The sequence below is a fragment of the Callithrix jacchus genome, chromosome 3, assembly GCF_049354715.1.
Source record: "Callithrix jacchus isolate 240 chromosome 3, calJac240_pri, whole genome shotgun sequence".
Classification (NCBI taxonomy): Eukaryota; Metazoa; Chordata; class Mammalia; order Primates; family Cebidae; genus Callithrix; species Callithrix jacchus.
In genome coordinates, this window is record NC_133504.1 from 167,754,484 (window position 1) to 167,772,912 (window position 18,429).

The 18,429-nt window shown below is 45.4% G+C and overlaps 1 long non-coding RNA gene across 2 annotated transcripts; it reads right to left on the reverse strand.

The window, feature by feature from the left end:
* Positions 1-15,119: 15,119 nt before the first annotated feature.
* Positions 15,120-18,026, reverse strand: LOC118152033 (uncharacterized). 2 transcript variants are annotated; one of them, XR_013533521.1, is made up of 4 exons: positions 17,777-18,026; positions 16,851-17,334; positions 15,842-15,984; positions 15,120-15,458 (listed from the first exon to the last, which is right to left on the reverse strand). It is a non-coding gene; the product is annotated as an uncharacterized LOC118152033 (long non-coding RNA). The 2 variants fall into 2 exon arrangements; XR_013533520.1 differs by having other exon boundaries at positions 15,813-15,984.
* Between the last annotated feature and the right edge of the window lie 403 nt (positions 18,027-18,429).

Sequence of the window (18,429 nt, forward strand, 5' to 3'; positions counted from 1 at the left end):
AAAAGGTTTTGTAAAATGTTGATTTCAGTTAATACACGTTTGTATGTGTTGGACAGTGATGCAAAATGTATTTCTTGCTGTGGAGTGTGGTTGAAAAAAGTTTGAAAATCATCAATTTGGAGAAACATTTCTTTCAGTATGACATTTTTATTCCCAAAGAGTTATGCCTTTATTTATTCCACACACCTTAAGATTTGATGTTAGTGTTGCCAGATAAAATATAGGACGCTCAGTTAAACTTGAATTTCAGATTAAAAATTAATAAATTTTTAGTAAAACTATGTTTCATGCAATGTTTGGGAAATATACTAAAAAATTATTCATTTCTTATCTGGAATTCAAATTTGACTGAGTATCCTGTTTGTTGTTTTCTTTTTCTTCTTCTTCTTCTTCTTTTTTTTTTCTTTTTTGAGACAGAGTCTTGCTCTGTTGGAAGGCTGGAGAGCAGTGGTGCGATCTCGGCTCACTGCAACCTCTGCCTCCCAAGTTCAAGTGATTCCCCGGCCACAGCCTCCCGACTAGCTGGGACTACAGGTGTGCACCACCATGCCTGGCTAATTTTTTTTTTGTATTTTAGTAGAGACGGGGTTTCACCATGTTGACCGGGATGGTCTCTATCTCCTGACCTCGTGATTCGCCCACCTCTGCCTCCCAAAGTGCTGGGATTACAGGTATGAGCCACCGCACACAACTTCCTGGTTGTTTTTCTAAACCAGACAATCCTATGTGGTATATTATAATTGATTTTTATTACTACTGTAATAATATTAAAACTCAGGTAGTGGCAGCCCAGTTCAGCTAGTAACGTAAGGCAAAATCTGACATTTATTTATTTATTTTATTTTAATTTTTTTTGAGACAGAGTTTCGCTCTTGTTACCCAGGCTGGAGTGCAATGACGCTATCTCGGCTCACTGCAACCTCCGCCTCCTGGGTTCAGGCAATTCTCCTGCCTCAGCCTCCTGAGTAGCTGGGATTACAGGCATGCGCCACCATGCCCAGCTAATTTTTTGTATTTTTAGTAGAGATGGGGTTTCACCATGTTGACCAGGATGGTCTTGATCTCTTGACCACCCGCCTTGGCCTCCCAAAGTGCTGGGATTACAGGCATGAGCCACAGCGCCCAGCCTCAAAATCTTACATTTAACAGTGCCTCCTATATGCCAGGGTCTGTGCCCTCTCATAACTGCAGAAGCACTAGCCCTTACCACAGACCTCTAATAAAGATACAGCTTTGTGGTCTCCACTTTACAAGTGAGGAAACTGAGGCACAGTCTGACCTCAACAGGGGGTACAACAGTGAAAGAGGATGCCTCCAAGTCTTGCCGCATCCCCAGGCTGCTGGGCAAGGCCAGCCTAGTGAAAGGACCACCAGCAGTTCTTGGTCCTGGTGGTGCAGTGAGGAGGGCCGAGGGACAGTGGGAATGGCAATGAGAGCACATTGTCCGTGGAGTATTGGAGCCCAGGGTAAAGATGATCCAAGTCATTTGATAATCACTAGACAATGCCAGTAATAACCTGCCCCTCCCCATCGAGTCTGACTTCCCCACCTGCTTGACACGCCACTATTTGGCATATGGTTGGTGCTCAGAATATGTTACTTTCCTGCTTCTTCCTGCTCTCCATTTTGTTTCTCTCTATCTTGGCAAACCACTTGCGGGTTCTGATTGGTGATGGCAGCCTGGACTGTTGGATTGGGAAGAATTCTGGAGTGGAGTCTTTGCTAAAAGCACATGAGTGCTCTGCTCTAGAGGAGCATCTGCTAGACAGAGGTAAGAAGTGGTAACATGGGTGGATACCACCTGCCATCCTATAGTCAAAAGCTTCAACCTCCAAAGAACAAGCAAGCATGCTAAGCAAAGATTCCCCGCGAACCCAAAGCTCCTTCCCACTTAAGACAAAGTAAGAAAAGGAGGGGAAGAGAGTTTCTATCCATCACATCACCTCGTCCCACCCCTCCAACACACACAGCTCCTGAGTGAGCTGGAGCGAGATGCTGGAACACAGGTTGGAGAGGCACAAGCAGGCTGGACAGGCAAGCAGGACACGGGTTTGCTGATGGACAAAGGCAGGGAGCAAGCTAACATCTCCCCTCCCCCTGCCCCTCACTGCCTGCAGCTTTTGCACCGGGCTCATGGTAGTGTGGCCTGGGGCCTCTGTTCCCATGTGCCTTCCTGGAAGCTGTGAGGAGGAATGCCTTCCCTTGACTCAGTTATGTGCATGGCTGAAGGCAGAGCTACAAAAATAGGCTGAAGGCAAGACTTTCCATTCTTCCATTTCCCCAAAAGTAGTTTCTTCTTGGACACAAACTGCCATCTTCTTTAAATTCTCAAATTGAGTAACTACTTGGAATGCTTTCTTTTTTTTTTTTTTTTTTTAATGATTTTTTCCAGCTGTAATTTTTCTTCAGTCTGGAATTTTGCTCTTTCTGCCTCAAACTTCATTATAAATCCAAGTTTAAAACCAGAACTATTATAAATAGCCTTTGTGTACAGCAAGCGCTAGGGCATGCCATGTTTCAACCTTGAAGTAGCCTCTCATTTAGGTGACTCTGTAATTCCTCAGCTTCTCCGTTTATCCCCTGCCCCCGCAAATTGGAGGTAATATTAGAAAGGCCACGTGTGGGCAGGCCTTCAAGTGGAAGGAGTTGATAAATTTAAGAGCATGTCTAAGGTCAAAGAGAAAGAATGCTCAGAATCATGGAAAGGTATTCGGAGAGCTTCTTGGATATTTAATAGCTTTGGCAATAGCTTATTTTGTTGAATTAGGGCCTTGTGGGTCTAGAAATGGCTTCCAAAACTATTTAGTCAATTTCCTCTTGGGGAGTGGTGGTAGGAAGGACAACCCTCCCTCTTACAGTTCGGTCCAACTTTATGCTTTGTACAGAGATGAGGATATTAGTCACAATATGAAGGAGAATCCATGACATTTTGATGATTCTGGCATATGTACATCTAAAAACTGCAAATTTAATTTTTCTTAACATACCAGAGACACAAGTTTCCAAGGACATGGGTTTGACGCTTGAGCTTTGTTTGGTGATGCTTCAGCCAAATGATTTGGTGAGTCATTTGTTATGTATGCCTTTCCCTAGGGATTCAGTGTTGTTTTTCATTGTGTCCTTAAAGTCAACTTCTAGGCCATTTAGGTGTCTTTACCAGACTTTCTGGGGCCATATTAATTCCGACCTCAGAAATTTTGTTCCTGTTTAGATATCCCCAGCTTTTCCCTCCCCCACACCTATCCTCCCACACAACCCCAATTCAAATGACCCCTACAAGTCTCAGGTCAGTCAAGCCATCCTTGACTTGTGCAAAATCCTGTGATTTCTCCCATCTTTGAACTCCTTTTGGGATCATCAATATCTAATCTTTGTGCTTGATCTCATAGTCATCTACATTGTTTAAATTGTTCTTAAGGGAAAAGACTATGTCTTATACTTTTTCTATATTTTCCAAAACACCTGTCCCGTGTTGGGCATGTCCCAAGCAATACTGGATTGATAAATGATTGATAAGTCTTCACTGGGCCTTCAGTTCATGCATCTATAAACACGGAGCTTCCCTTTATCTTTGTAGGGTTTGACCAGAATTTGCCCTCAGCCTTACCCAATTACAGGAAAAATAGTGTTCAAAGTAGGAAGCTAGTTCTGTGAATCCACACTTCCTTTGTTGGGCAATGATCTAGCTGCATGTGGCATAACATTTGCTGACACACAGTGTACTCACTCTTTTTTTTTTTTTTGGTCAGAAAAAGACTATTTCCATTCAAGTCACAAGTGGCGAAGGGTGGTGTGGTTTCTCTGTGACCTTAGGCGAGTCATTTCACCACCTTCAGCTGCAGTTTCCTCTTCTACAATTTTCCACTTCCAAGGTTGGCAATTCTATGGTTTGGGGGCTACTCAACGCTTCTAAGAGCTCATCTAATAGATCTGTTTGCATGGCAACAGGAAGGATTCTAATATTCCACTTCATTCTCTGCTCTGGATCTAATGTGGATGAATGGGGCCAGCGATGTTAGTAATTATTGGCCTGGACCTTCTCTCTGTATCAACTAGAGCTCCTTACATCCTTCTAGCTAGGGGCTCAGAGCCCACCTTGAGGATGGTGGCATTAACCCATCTGCTCAGAGACATCTAGACATTCTGTTAATCTTTCTCGCTACCACTATGTATATCCCTGATAGTGCAGGATCTCCTGCCTGTACTTCGGTAAATGGGCTCTAATTCTTCTGTTAGAGCCTTTGGAAAATTCAAGACAGGTACCACTGACTAATAAAGCATCCAATAAAGGCTGTATTCAATGCCCTTTCTCTTTCTTTTTTGCGGTTGATGCAACAGCAAGATTGTCTAATCTTGTTAGCCATAATTTTATAAGTGTTGCCTTTGGTGACATTTCTGCTTTATCATTTTAGGTGCCACATCTTGACGACAGATGTCTTGTGTAAGACATGGGTTGATTTTCACTAGACAAAAACTGGCCCTTGTGTTACAGGGAGAGGAGAGGAAACCACTCTGTTGTTAGGCTTTGAAATGAATGTTTACGGCCCTATAAAGTGACTATCGAGTTTGCTGTCTGCCATGATTGAAAAGAGATCTAAAGCTAGGGCTAATTAAGAAATATCTATTATCCGATTGCTGTTGTGTTTAATAAGCTATTTAAAACAGAGAAATTATTTTGTGGAATTTAAAAAAGTGAGTTGATTGGATGCACTGGATTTGGACTTCTAAAGGGTTTGCAGCAATTTTTCCTAAAAAGGCATTGTTCTGTGGGAAATGACAGTGGGATTATTGCTCCTTGTTAAGTAAATTCAGCGTGTGATTTATGTACTTATATTTCCATGTACATTCAAGGAAGCAATTCTCCTTTGAAATTTACAAAATAGTGATGCCAAAAAAGAAACGAAGGCAAGGGAAGAAAATCAGAGTTTCAGTAGAAAGTAAGCTGTTTGGATTAAAACTGAAACCATGTGGGGTCCAGAAATCTTATAATATTCTGCCCATTAAAAGTTCTGCAAATAAATGTGCACATGCAAAAGTAGGGGGCAGAAAGCCATCTATCTGGATTCAGCAGCATGACAGCCAGCCTAATTATACTAGACAATGCTGAGCTCAGTAATTCCACTTTTGATCCATTACTGTGTGAAGTTCATCATTATCTGTTTCGAATTATTGTTCATTTCAAGAACCATGCAACGAAAAATCATGTCAAGACTTTGAAAGAACCCTTGGCCTTCCCCGAAAGCTTTGTGAAACATTTCTTTGGAAACATTTCTGCTGAGATGGTGCATTGGCTGTGAGTGGGCGTAGGGGATGGGTGTCTGTGCTTCCCCTTTTCACATTTGTTTACCTTAAATACATCTCCAAGGAAACGAGACCTGCTTCTGAGTTGACTTAAGGGTTGTCTGTAAGAGGAAAGAATAGCAAAATATAGACAGCTGAAATTCTCATATAATCCAAAAAGGATCAGTCAAGGTGGAGGACAGTAAGTTTCACTGAGCCCTCTTCAAGACTGATGATTTTAAATAAGGTTTCTCATGTAACACTCAGAGGTAGATGGTATTCTCTCTGTTTTACAAATAAAGACCTTTAACTTCTGAACATTTACTCAAATAGGAAGCGATAAACCCAGATTTGAACCCAGAACTGTCTGATTCTGATGCCCACGCTCTTTCTATAAAACCACACTGCCACTTGTTTCAACCTTTCCCTCCACCTCCCCCAAGCATTTTCCAGAAAGGCATAAAAGTGGGCTACCTTTGATGTTTCCAACGTTTGGGTGATTAAGTGCTTGGGAGGAAAAAGATACTATGAAGAAAGAAAAACAAGAGGCCTGCATAATCTAAATATGCAATCACAGCAGCAGCATGGACAATTGTCCCACTACTTCCAGAATCCCAGGCTGGGCCAGAAAAACCTCAGTTTGCTAACAAAGCCTCAAGTAAGAAGGCCTCCATGTGCCAAATTGTTGGCTATGCTGCACTTTAAGAAAACAAGACAGTGGACTGGAAAGAGCCCTGGAGATCTGAGTTCAAATCTTGACTCCACCACTTATGACTAGAGGGATCCCCTGAGCCTCAAATGGGTAACCTATCTGAACCTCCAGTGTCAGTAGGGTCTCCTGATGAGGCAGGATCTGGCCCCTAGGGGTTTCTGGCCCATGGCGATAGGCAACAAGCTTCACATATCTGCTTAAGTCTACAATCTCTGTCTGTCTCAGACATACACAAAATTTAGTTCGCAGGCAGGGTCAGCAAGGGCTGGGAAAGAACTCACACTGGGTGGAGTGGTCCGGTGTGGGGAAGGGGGCTCCGCAACCAGGCTGGAGCGTTTAGGAGGCAGCGTGGCCTCGGAACTGTAACATGGCAGGTCTCAGCCCACCCAGAATTTAAATAGGTTTGCCATAAATGCCATTGCACTGGAGTTCTGGCAACTGGTTGTGAGACCCCCCTCACGTCCACTGAAACTGAATGGAACGTGAATATAGCACTTTCCTCTTTTTTTGAGACAGGGTGTCACTCTGTCACCGAGGCTGGAGCTCAGTGGCATGATCTCAGCTCACTGCAACCTCCGCCTCCAGGGTCTGAGTGATCCTGCTTCAGCCTCCCGAGTAGCTGGGATTACAGGTGCGCACCACCAAACCCGGCTAATTTTTGTTTTAGTAGAGATGGGGTTTTACCATGTTGGCCAGGTTGGTCTTGAACTCCTGGCCTCATGCGATCCACCCGCCTCAGCCTCTGAAAGTGCTGGGATTACAAGTATGAGCCACTGCACCCAGACTGCATTTTCCTCTTTATTTCACAGGTAACAAGATCTCCGGCTTTGACATTCAGCTCTGACAGTACCCAAGAAATGGAGACAGCTGGAACCACAAGCTTTGAGTGACCCCATCAATAGAATGCTGGGGAATTGAAGCTAAAACTCCCAGCTCTGCAAGCTACAGCTTTAAGTGGACAACCATGTGGGATCCCGTGGTATGTTGAGGTGGTCCTGAGTTTTCTCAGAAACACATGGGGTGGGATCCACTAAATACTGAACTTTCTCTGAGCAAGGAAGTAGGGCTTTGAGCCACTGAAACGAGGGTGGGGTAATAGTGAGAGTAGACTACGCACACTGGAGAAGTTACCTATTAAGTTATTGAAAAAGATCAAGTCAGTGCCTGGCTCACAAGGTGAGACTTCAATAAATGTGAATTATCTTGATCTGTTTGGAGCACAAGCAGAATTCAGCAAAAAATGTCCGAGACACTGGACAGAAACCTCCACGGTAGCTCAGATCTCAAGGGGCGTTAAGCCAAAGAGACCAGCTATCGGGGCACAGTGTGAAAGAAACATTCGACTCAGGAAGAGGAGACAAGGTGTCAATCTGGAAATTAGCTGGGAGGAGGCAGAACAAGAAAGGTAAGCCGTGAGGCCTGCAACTGGAGGAGCAGGAGGACACGCAGGAGGGCAGAGACTTTAAAAAATTACACACTGAGCCAAGAAGGGACCGGAGCCTCATGGCTTTCTTCTCTTTCTTTAACTACTATTCTTATTTGAGACAGGGTGGAGTGCGGTGCTGTGATCTTGGCTCGCTGTAGCCGACGTCTCCCATGTTCAAGCCATTCTTGTGCCTCAGCCTCCCGAGTAGCTGGGACTACAGACACATGCCACCGTGCCTGGCTGATTTTTGTATTTTCAGTAGAGACCATGGTGACCAGTCTGGTCTCAAGCTCCTGACCTCAGATGATCCGCCTGCCTCAACCTCCCAAAGTGCTGGGATTATAGGCATGAGCCACCACTCCTGGACTAACTTTAAATTTTGATATAATTTTAGACTTACAGAAAAGTTACATGAATAATGTAATTCTCATCGGCCCAGACACGTTTCACCCAGATTCCTCCAATGTTAACATTTTTTCACTTTGATTAATCCTGTATCTCTGTCTCTACATTCGTATCCTCACTAGTATTACATTTTTTCTCAACTTTTTGAGTCACAAGTTCCTTTACATATTTCAGTGTGTATTTCTGAAAAATAAGACCAGTCTCTGAACTAACCATAGTACAATGACAAAATTCAAGAAATTAACATTGATACAATACCTGTATCTAGTAAACAGACCTTATTCAGATTTCACCAATTCTCCTAATACTGTCATTTAAAGGACAGTATTTTGCTTTAAAGCAAAAGACAATCCCAGGTCATGCATTCAGTTGTCACATATCTGCAGTCTCCTTGAATCCGCCACACTTCCTCAATCTTTGTCTTTCATGATACTGACATTTTTGAAGAATACAGACCAGCTATTTTGTAGAATGTTTTTCAAGTGAGGTTTGCCCGATGTTTTCCCGTGAATGGATTTGGGCTATTCTGCTTTTCTTTGTTTGTTTGTTTCTGCAGGAATAACACAAATGTGATGCTGTATTTTCCCCATTGCATCACATCAGGAGGCAAATGCTATGGATTTTTCTCATCTCTTGTAACATTAACTGATCAGTTAGCTATGGGGGTATCTGCTAGGTTTCTTCATTGGAGGGTTATTATTTTTCCTTGCTATTAAGAATCTAACGGGCGGATACTTTGAGACTATCTAAATAGTTTGTTGTTTCTCAAACTTGCCCACTCCTCAGCATCCGTTAATGTTCTTATCTGAATCAAATATCATTAGGACCTTTGCCAAATGGTAGAACCCACACTCTTGACCTTTCTATTTTAGTTTAATGAGCAAATGATGTGCGTGCCCTTCATATATCCTGCCGAGACTTCCATGCCTTTGTTCACAGCTTCCTCTCTCTTGAAACATACTTCTACCCCTTAATTTGTCAACATTTTTGTTAAGACCCTACTAGGATTCATCTCCGAGGATCGACTTCCTGATTCGCCTCGACCTGCAGTGACCATTCTTCTAACCTCCATTCACTCCTGCCTTGAATGTTTCTCAGTTTCTAAGCGTTTCTTGTAAGCTTGGCTTTTCCTTACTGTGTGAGTAGGACTATGTTATCTTTTACAACATGTTTTTCTAACTCTCTGGGGTTAAGGACAAGTTTTTAAAACTTTCAAAATTTTGAGGGAGGATATATGGCATGCTAGTGTGTGTGAAACACCCCACAAATTCAACAGCACCCCAAATGGTCCCCACTGGCCTCTTCCTCAAGACAGGTCCATCAATCATGTGCTTGGACATTGTGGCAAAGCAAAATGGCCTTAACCATTTCTAAACCCTCCCTTTCTATATTTAACATGGGCCGATAACATTTCAGTAGCACGTTTTAGGACATCTCCTTCCCCTTCCTACAGCCATCCCACTCCTAGACCTCAGAGAGAGAAAATGATGGTAACCAGATAAGAAATAAAATCCTTTTCCCCCGATTGCCTCCATTCCATTTGACTTTGACAAGTTTCCTCTCGGTGACATAGTAACCACCAAAGAAGCCTGAGGCTTCATGGATGAGAACATAATAAATAGCATCTTCTAATGGAGAAGGAGTTTGAATGACATGAAGGGAACGTTAAGGAAAATAACTCCTGGCAGGATAATATTCTAAAGGAATAGGCAGATCTGCATTTGCCTTTGAATAATTGGGTCCACAGCAATCAAATGAATACACTGATTTCCACTCCATTTCCCTTGGCCAAAATAGAGCTCTTCATTGGCGATTCCAGTATTAATAAAAGATTGGCATTTTTAAAGTTTGTCGACTCCCTATTAGGTGTCACTCAGGCACTGTGGTCAGTGCTGGGAACGAGGAAGTAAATAAAACACAGTCCCTTCCCTCATGCAGCTGATATCCCACTGCAGGAGACAGGGCTAAGCCCACAGGGGAGAAAAATAAGAAACATGAGAACATAAGAGCAAAAGTTGAGAAAAGGTGAGAGGTGGGGAAGGAAGAGCTGCTCTCTCCGCAAAGATGCCAGCTAGGCAGAGGTGGGTAGGGGCTCCCCACCCAGAGGACTGCCTAAACACTGTGTGACTGGGCACAGAAAGGCAGAAAGGGCCTGCATGAGGCTGGACCAGTCAGCAGAAGCCAGACACGTGGGCCCTGTGGGCTATAATCTGGGTTCTGGCGTTGACTGAGAAAGCGATTGAGAATACTTGAGTAGGGAAGTGATGTGATGAGATTGCATTTTTAGATGGATCTCTCCGTTAGACAGAGAATGTGCTGGAGGGGTCAGGCTGGGCTCAGCAGGACTGGTTAGGGGCTCCTGCCTGGGTCTGCCGGAGATGTCATGGCTTGGATGCGGCAGTGGAATCTCTTGCTCTTTTCACCTTTGGGGGACCTGTCAACAGCCAAACTAATTAAATCCTCGTAGGGTTGAGTGGGCAGCATTCCCAATTATTCAGATGGAAAGGCCTTTAGAGGGGGCCCTAATCAAGGTATTTCTGCCCCCCATGAGTAGTGAAGAGAAATAGCTTCTTGGAGAGGCGAGACTACAGGCCACATGGAGCCCAGGTGTGTGGGCCACTGAAAGACTGTTAGGAGACTGAATACTTCCCTTGTCAATGCCCAGGAAGCCATTGCTAGCTCCTTCTGCCCCACCACTCATGCTGTTTTCACCCAGCATATCTTGAAAAGGACAGGCCTATCCTAGGAAAGTAAAGCTGGGTTTTGGCTCAGAACCTGTGAACAACCCACGTCCCCATCCAGCAAAAGTCCTACTGATTGGGAGCAGAGGAGAAGGGTGGGTGAGTTAGACTGAATTTTCCATTACAGCATGCCTGAAAAGAAACAGTGTGGGCTGGGCGCGGTGGCTCAAGCCTGTAATCCCAGCACTTTGGGAGGCCAAGACGGGTGGATCACGAGGTTGAGAAATCGAGACCATCCTGGTCAACATGGTGAAACCCCGTCTCTACTAAAAATACAAAAAATTAGCTGGGCATGGTAGTGCGTGCCTGTAATCCCAGCTACTCGGGAGGCTGAGGCGGGAGAATTGCCTGAACCCAGGAGGCGGAGGTTGCGGTGAGCCGAGATCGCACCATTGCCCTCCAGCCTGGGTAACAAGAGCAAAACTCCATCTTGGGGAAAAAAAAAAGAAACAGTGTGATGACTTTTAAGGACAAAGGTGAATCTATTAGGAGTCGTGTATGAAAAATGGTTTTCCTTTCTCTAATAGGCTAATATGCAGCCACAGCGTTACAACCTGCTGATCTGCTCCCATCAGCTGTGAGGCATATTGCTAATGACAAGAATAAGAAAATATTCATAATAGGCCGTTATCGCCTATTGAGTATTTACCATGTAGCAGGCACATTGCCAAGCATTTAGTTTGCACAATCAGATCCAATCCTAACAGGCCCTCCATTGTAGGAGTTCTGTTATCATATCCATTCTGCAGATGAGAATGCTAAGACTCAATAAGGTAAGTGACTTACCCAACGCCACACAGCCTGTAAGTGAGGGAGTCAGAATGGAAGCCTGAGATAGTCTGACTTCCAAGCCTGTAATCTACTTCTAACAGTGGAGATGACATCAGTGGTTTTGTGTGAATTACTTATTTTGTAAGTTAAAGTGAATTCATGGTCATCCCTCTATGAATGTCACTCTCAACTGCAAGTCCTGGTGGCTCCAGGGAATGGGTATAACCCTGGGTGTATCAGAGGCATGGGTCCTGGCCAGGCACAGTGGCTCACACCTTTAATCCCAGCACTTTGGGAGGCCAATGTGGGTGGATCACGAGGTCAAGAGATCAAGACCATCCTGGCCAACATGGTGAAACCCTGTCTCTACTAAAAATACAAAAATTAGCCTGGCGTGATGGTGCGCACTTGTAGTCCCAGCTACTTGGGAGGCTGAGGCAGGAGAATAGCTTGAACCTGAGAGGTGGAGGTTGCAGTGAGCCAAGATCTTGCCACTACACTCCAGCCTGGTGACAGAGTGAGACTCCATCTCAAAAAAAAAAAGACCTGGGTCCCGCTGGCGGAAGTTATGTGCCTTCCACGTCCAACAGGAAAAAGATTGAGGACCAATGGCCTGGTGAGGAGATAATAGACTGATCCCAGGGAAAAGATGTCTGCGTGGGTCTGTCTTAGCCCACTCCTCTTGAATTTTTAACCTCCTTTCTCCTTTACTTCTTGTCCTGGTGGCCTTCTTCAAGGTACCTGCTTCGTGTCCCCAGGGCTGTCTGCAGCTGTATGGCTCTGTGACTCTCTGGTTTCCAAAATGTCCTGCATGGATCACCCGAGTCCTAGAGACAGCCTCCCACTGTGGGGTCCCAGGCAGCTAGGCTCCTCATCTAAAAATAAATTAAACAGTCCCTAACTTCAGCCCCTCTAGTCCAGTCTCCCCAAAAGCAGGCAGAGGAAATTTCTGAAGGTCAGGGTGACACTGTTGCTCATCTTGAGATGCCTCAGTAGTTCCCTTTATCCTTGGTACATGGTTCAAATGATGCTTCTTGGACCTGCCCTCTCCTTACTTCTCCAGGCTTGGCTCTTTCCAAGGACCCCTCACTCTACACTCCACTATACTCAGCCACTAGCAGCTCTCAAAATGCCCTCGTGTGCCCTTGTGTCTCCTGCCTTTGCCAGTGCTGAAGCCACCACCTGTAACACAGTTTCTTCCCACTCTTTCTTCGTCTCAAGACTCAGAGCCGGGTGTGGTAGTGCATGCCTGTAATTCCAGCACTTTGGGAGGCCGAGGCGGGCGGATCACCTGAAGTCAGGAGTTCAAGACCAGCTGGTCAACTTGGTAAAACCCCATCTCTACTAAAAGTACAAAAAGTAGCCAAGCATGGTGGTAGCTGCCTATAATCCCAGCTACTCAGGAGGCTGAGGCAGGAGAATTGCTTGAACCCAGGAGGCGGAGGTTGCAGTGAGCCGAGATCGCGCCATTGCACTCCAGCCTGGGTCTAGCAAGACTCTGTCTCAAAAAAAAAAAAAAAAAGACTCAGCTCTGGGGTTACCTTTTCTGGGGCATTTTTCCTGGCTTCCTTGCACCGCTTTCTGCATTCTGGCCTTCTTTTCCCTACCGTTAGTGTATTTCTGTGATAGACTTTCTCACATTGTGTTAATGTGGCAGGTGCACGTGTGTTTTCTGTTTGTCTCCTCTATTCTCAGTGAGCCCCAGGTGAATCACATGCACACTGAAACCTGAGAATCACTGGTCTAGCTCTTTGCCCAGGAGGAAAAGGAGATGGGCTGGGTAGAGAGCTTGCCAGTCTCCACCAGTTTTGCCCATGTGCCCAATCAGAAGCCACGTAGTTGACTAAAAAGGTCTTCCATTGTCCCTGTCACAGCTGCTTCACAGAGGTTAGGAGTGTGAGCTCTGAATTTAGACATACAAGTCATCAACTAGTTACCACCCATTACCTGTGTGGCTTTGGATGAGTTGCTTGCATTCTCTGAGCTTCAGTTTCTCATTTGTGGGGTGAAGATCATTAATAGTACAATTAAATGAGATAATTCATGCAAAGAAAATCCTTTCTGCACAGTCTTGGCACAAAACAAGTGCCCAGTACATGCCAGTTACAGGCGATGTGCAAAGACCAGGCTTTAATTAAGCACGGATGTTTAATCTCAGCAGAGTTGCAATTCAATTACACATATATTAATTTAGAACCTTTGTCTTTCAGGGTGTTTGCCAGATGCTGCAAAGAGAAAAAGACTGAATTCTTCCTAAAGAGTTCACAAAAGACTTGGGGGAATAACACTGATCAAACGACTCAAATTCATGGAATGGGACCCCCTTTATAAAATAAGGACTCTGAGGTTTCAAAGAGTGTTTGAGAGAAGGAGAATCTCACAAGCCGTTGAGTGATTAGGAAAGGCTTTGTGAATTCGTTAGTATTTGAAAGAGCCTTGAAGTGAGGATCCAATTTCATGGGTCTTGGAGTAGAAAGGGCACTCCTGGCAGAAGACGGGAAAGAGCCTGATCCAAAACACAGAGGTTCTTCAGAAGATGGCAAGTTTCCAGGTGACTTTTCATATAGGCTGGGTTTGGGAGAGCGCTGGTACGTAGCCTGGAAATGTACATCAGTGGCAGACTTGGTGTTTAATCTAGGGGGTAAATGGGAAGCCATTGGATGCCATTACTTACCCCAAAATGTCAATATATCTCCTGCTTCGAAAGTGCAGTTATATGGGTGGGAAAGATGGCAGATGAGCCCTACAGTACTTTTCTGACCACCTGCAGTAGACCACCCGCTATGAGTGTCCCAGATCCCTTGATGGGGCTGGTGTGCGAACCCCCCTGCACCTGCTAGGGTTAGGTGTGAACAGCGCACAGTGGCCCCCTGCTCCGAGAATTGCCTTTGACCAACTCAACAGGAGTTGCCTGACCCAGCAGGTGAATGCTCCCATCAAGGGGTAGCTCACTGCCAATGACTAATAGGAATGGGGTACAAGAGGCCAGCTCCCTTGCCTCAAGGTAGGACCCACTGCATGTGCAACTCACACTCCAGAGCTGCCCATGGAGTCAGACTGAAAAGACCACAGCTGATACTCCGTCCTTGCTTAATGCCTTCCCCTGCCCCGTCCAGCTTCCCTCACAGCCCTTTGCTCCAGACCCAAGACGCCACCTCTCTCAATAAGAGCTTTTCCTCTTTTATGCCTCAATTCTTTCTTTCTCTTGTTGGCTAGTGACTCTGGACCCGAGATACAGCTTCTTTCCTCTTCTCTGGGATTTAACCAGCAAGACACTGTTGAAAATGTCAATGACCTGGCTCCTGGCCGCTGGATGATGGACAGCAGGACCAACAGATTTCAAAGTGGTTGAAGTAGTGTGGGGAAAAGTCGGGTAAATAGAGCATTACTCAGTCATGGCTCCTGGTCCCTGGGGAGCATCAAACCAGAAAAAATCAGAGCGAGGTGACTTATACTTGTAATCCCTGCACATTGAGAGGCTGAGTCAGGATTGTTTGAGGCCAGGAGTTCGAGACCAGCCTGGGCAACATAGTGAGACCCCCCCCCCCACCTCTACAAAAGAAATACACAATAAAAAGTTATCTGGACATGGTGGTGTGCACCCGAGGTGCTAGCTACTTGGGAGGCTGAGGTGGGAAGAAAGCTTGAGCCTAGTAGTTCAAAGCTGCAGTGACCTATGACTGTGCCACTGTATTCTAGCCTGGGTGACAGAGCAAGATCCTGTCTCTAAAAAGAATTTAAAATAAAATAGAATAAAGACTAAGAAAAAAGACAGGGAAACAGATTTTTAAAAAATTGTTTCTGCATCTTTTCGATGCAAGTGTCCAGTACTCAACCAGTTACAAAATAACCATGACAACGTGGGGTCAACGGGGCGCTTCCTTCCGGGAACACAGCAGGATTGCCCTTTCTTCCCTTTGAAGTTAAGCTTGGCCACGTGACTTGTTTTGGCCAATGAAACGTGAGTAGAAGCAACCTGTATCCATCCTGGACAGAAGCTTTAAGAGCCAGTGTAGCTTTTTCTAGATTCTGTTTTCCTCTGTCATGGTGGCCAGCAACATTAGAGATGGCAGCTGCTCCATCAACCTGGATTCTTGAATATCTATGATAAGCACAGTGCTTGCTGATCCACATGGACATGTAATATGAGCAAAAATAAAAATGGTATTATTTTAAGCTGCAAAGACTTTGGGGCTATTTGTTATTACAGTATACTGTCCGATACAAATAATTTTTAAAATGACAATGAACATGCTGACTGTATGCCAGGCACTGTTCTAAGTGCTTTCCGTTTGTTTACTCATTTAATCCCCATATCAACCTATGAGGTACATACTATCATTATCCTATTTTATAGATGATAATATGGGGGCGGGGCAAAGAGGTTGTATAACCAGTAAGTGGCAGCCACCAAATTCAAACCCAGGCAACCTAGTTTTTGTTCATTATATATATCACAGAAAAGATCATGCAATACCTCCTGTAATTTAAAAGTCCATGTATCACCTGCTTCAGGCACAGCTGGATCCAGGTGCTCAAAAAGGTGTCAATTGAAATCACTCTCTGTGTTTTGCTTTTCTCTGAGTTGGCATCATCCTCATTTTCCAATGAAGAGGTCTCCACATCTTCAGGCTTATTTACAGGAGAAACTACAGGGAAGATAAATTTTATTCCCCAATAATTCTGGCAAAAAGTCTTTTTTTTTTTTGAGACAGTCTCGCTCTGTCACCCAGGCTGGAGTGCAGTAGTGCAATCTTGGCTCACTGTGACCTCTGTCTCCCAGATTCAAGCAATTCATTTGCCTTAGTCTCCTAAGAAGCTGGGATTATAGGAGCCTGCCACCATGCCTGGCTAATTTTTGTATTTTTAGTAGAGATGGGGCTTCACCACATTGGCCAGGTTCATCACAAATTCCTGACATCAAGTGATCTAACCGCTGTGACCTCCCAAAGTGCTGGGATTATGGGTGTGAGCCACCTTGCCCAGCCAAATTCTGTCAAAAAGTCTTTAGGGAACCATCTTTCTTCTACCCTCCATCCCCATCATTCAGTGGGGCTTCACCTGAAGAAGGGCCGTGAACCCTGAGCAGAGGACAGCCACCGTCTCCTGCCTATGTGTGTGATCAAAGCCATCAGCGACTGAGAGCTTCTGAGAATCTGCCAAAGGGCCTGAGAACTCTCACATCTGCAGTTGCTGGAGTCATGAAAATAAACAACAGCCCCTCAGATGAATACCAGTTATACTGTCACACATTGTCATGGAATTAAAGATGGCAAAACTCCAAATTGGAAGTCCTGGGACTTGCATGCATACTGGAAGGATTGCTGGATTTTATTTCATTTTTATCCTTGTTCTTCCTCCCGGCCCTGAGTTCATCTTCCTCTCCATTCCTCAACTTGTGCTGCAGACTCACACAGAGGTTCCCATGCACACTTACTTTTTCCAGACTGTAAACACACAAACACACATACCCACACACGGACACGCAGGCAGCCACGCAAACGTAGATACACACAGAGACTGCGGTAGTTCTGGTGGTAGATGTGGCATTGGATTGGGGTCACGAGACCTGGCTTCTTGTTCAGCTCCACTCTCTGTGAACTTGGGGCTGCCACCAACTTGCTCTGTGTTTCAGTTTTTTCACCTGATGTGGTCTTGTACCAGATGATTCCAGATGTCCTTCCCAGCTTCCACACTGAGAACAGAGCTGGTTCCCAGCTCCCCTCTCAATTGCCTCCCTTAAATCTTCCTCCTGGCCAAGACTCCTGGACTCTTCTCTGGCCTCAGCAGGGCTCCAGCCCGAGGTCCAGCCCCAGGCTCAGCCCCAGGCCCTGCAGTATCCCCCCTAACCCCCACTGTGGCCAGTGGCCCCCAGGGCTCAGCTCTCTCAGGACAGCTGCTCCACTGCGCTTTACCAGCAGCATTGCAAATGCTTGGGCCTGTCCTTAAGAATGGCCTCCCCTTCTTCCAGCCAATAATTTGTGCCTCAGATGGAATTCCTGAGGGCAAAAATGCAGAGAATCATATTAATATGCATCCAAATAAAACACAGCATGCACAAGGGCAATATGGCGTTATTGCCAAAGAAATACCCAAGTTGGCATCAAGACCTTTGTCCTATGTAATAATAAGAAACGTCCCTTCCAGGGACTTAAAAGCTACTGGAACCCAGCCTATGGTCAGGGATTCCTATGAGGGAGATGGAGCAAGTGATCTAGCATGTGATTCATTGCTGTCATCGGCATCATCACCAACCGTAGTATCGAATGAAATCTTGGTATGATGACTTTCAGTTTACACAGTGGTTTCCCATGTATGACCTCATTGGGTTTCCCAGCCATACACTGAAGTTAGCATTCACGTTTCTATTCTTCTTCTTGCGTCCTTTTATGTTTGGTAGCAGACACTGTCATTGCCCCTCCTTTTGCCCTGGGTTCTCACCATTTCTGATGGCTCCTTACTGTAAGCACTGGGGGTCCCTTCCTGTCTCAGTCAGTTCTGGCTGTTATTTTTAAAAAGAAAAGAAAAAAGCTCCAGAGACTGGGTGGCGTAAACAACAGGCCTTCATTTCTCGCAGCTCTGGAGGCTGGGAAGTCTAAGACAAGGCACCTGCAGATCAGGTGTTGGCCAAGAGCCGCTTCCTGGTTTGCAGATGGCTGTCTTCTCATTGTTTTCTCACATGGTCAAGAGCAGAGAGAGTGGGCAAGCTGCTCTTCTGATAAGGGCACTAAACCCATCACAAAGGCTCCACCTTTATGACCTAATCACCTCCCACAGGCCCCACCTCCTAATTCCATCACGTGCAGGGCTAGTATTTCAACATGGGGATTTTGGAGGGTTGCAAACATTCAGCCCGTAACATGCCTAAGAGCTTTCTTCAGCCACAAGCTCTGGCTAAACCTGTGCTAGGGACAGTCTGGAGGTGCCAAGGAGTTAATGCCTCTGGGAGTAGCCCTCGCCCTGTGGCGGCTGGCGGCTGGTAGCTAAACCCCACTGCTTCCTCGTCCCTTGGGTGGGACATCTCTGAGGCGTGCTCCACAGTCTCTCAAGGTCTTAAGGTGCAGTTGCCCTCTGTGGTGACCTTACCTACTCAT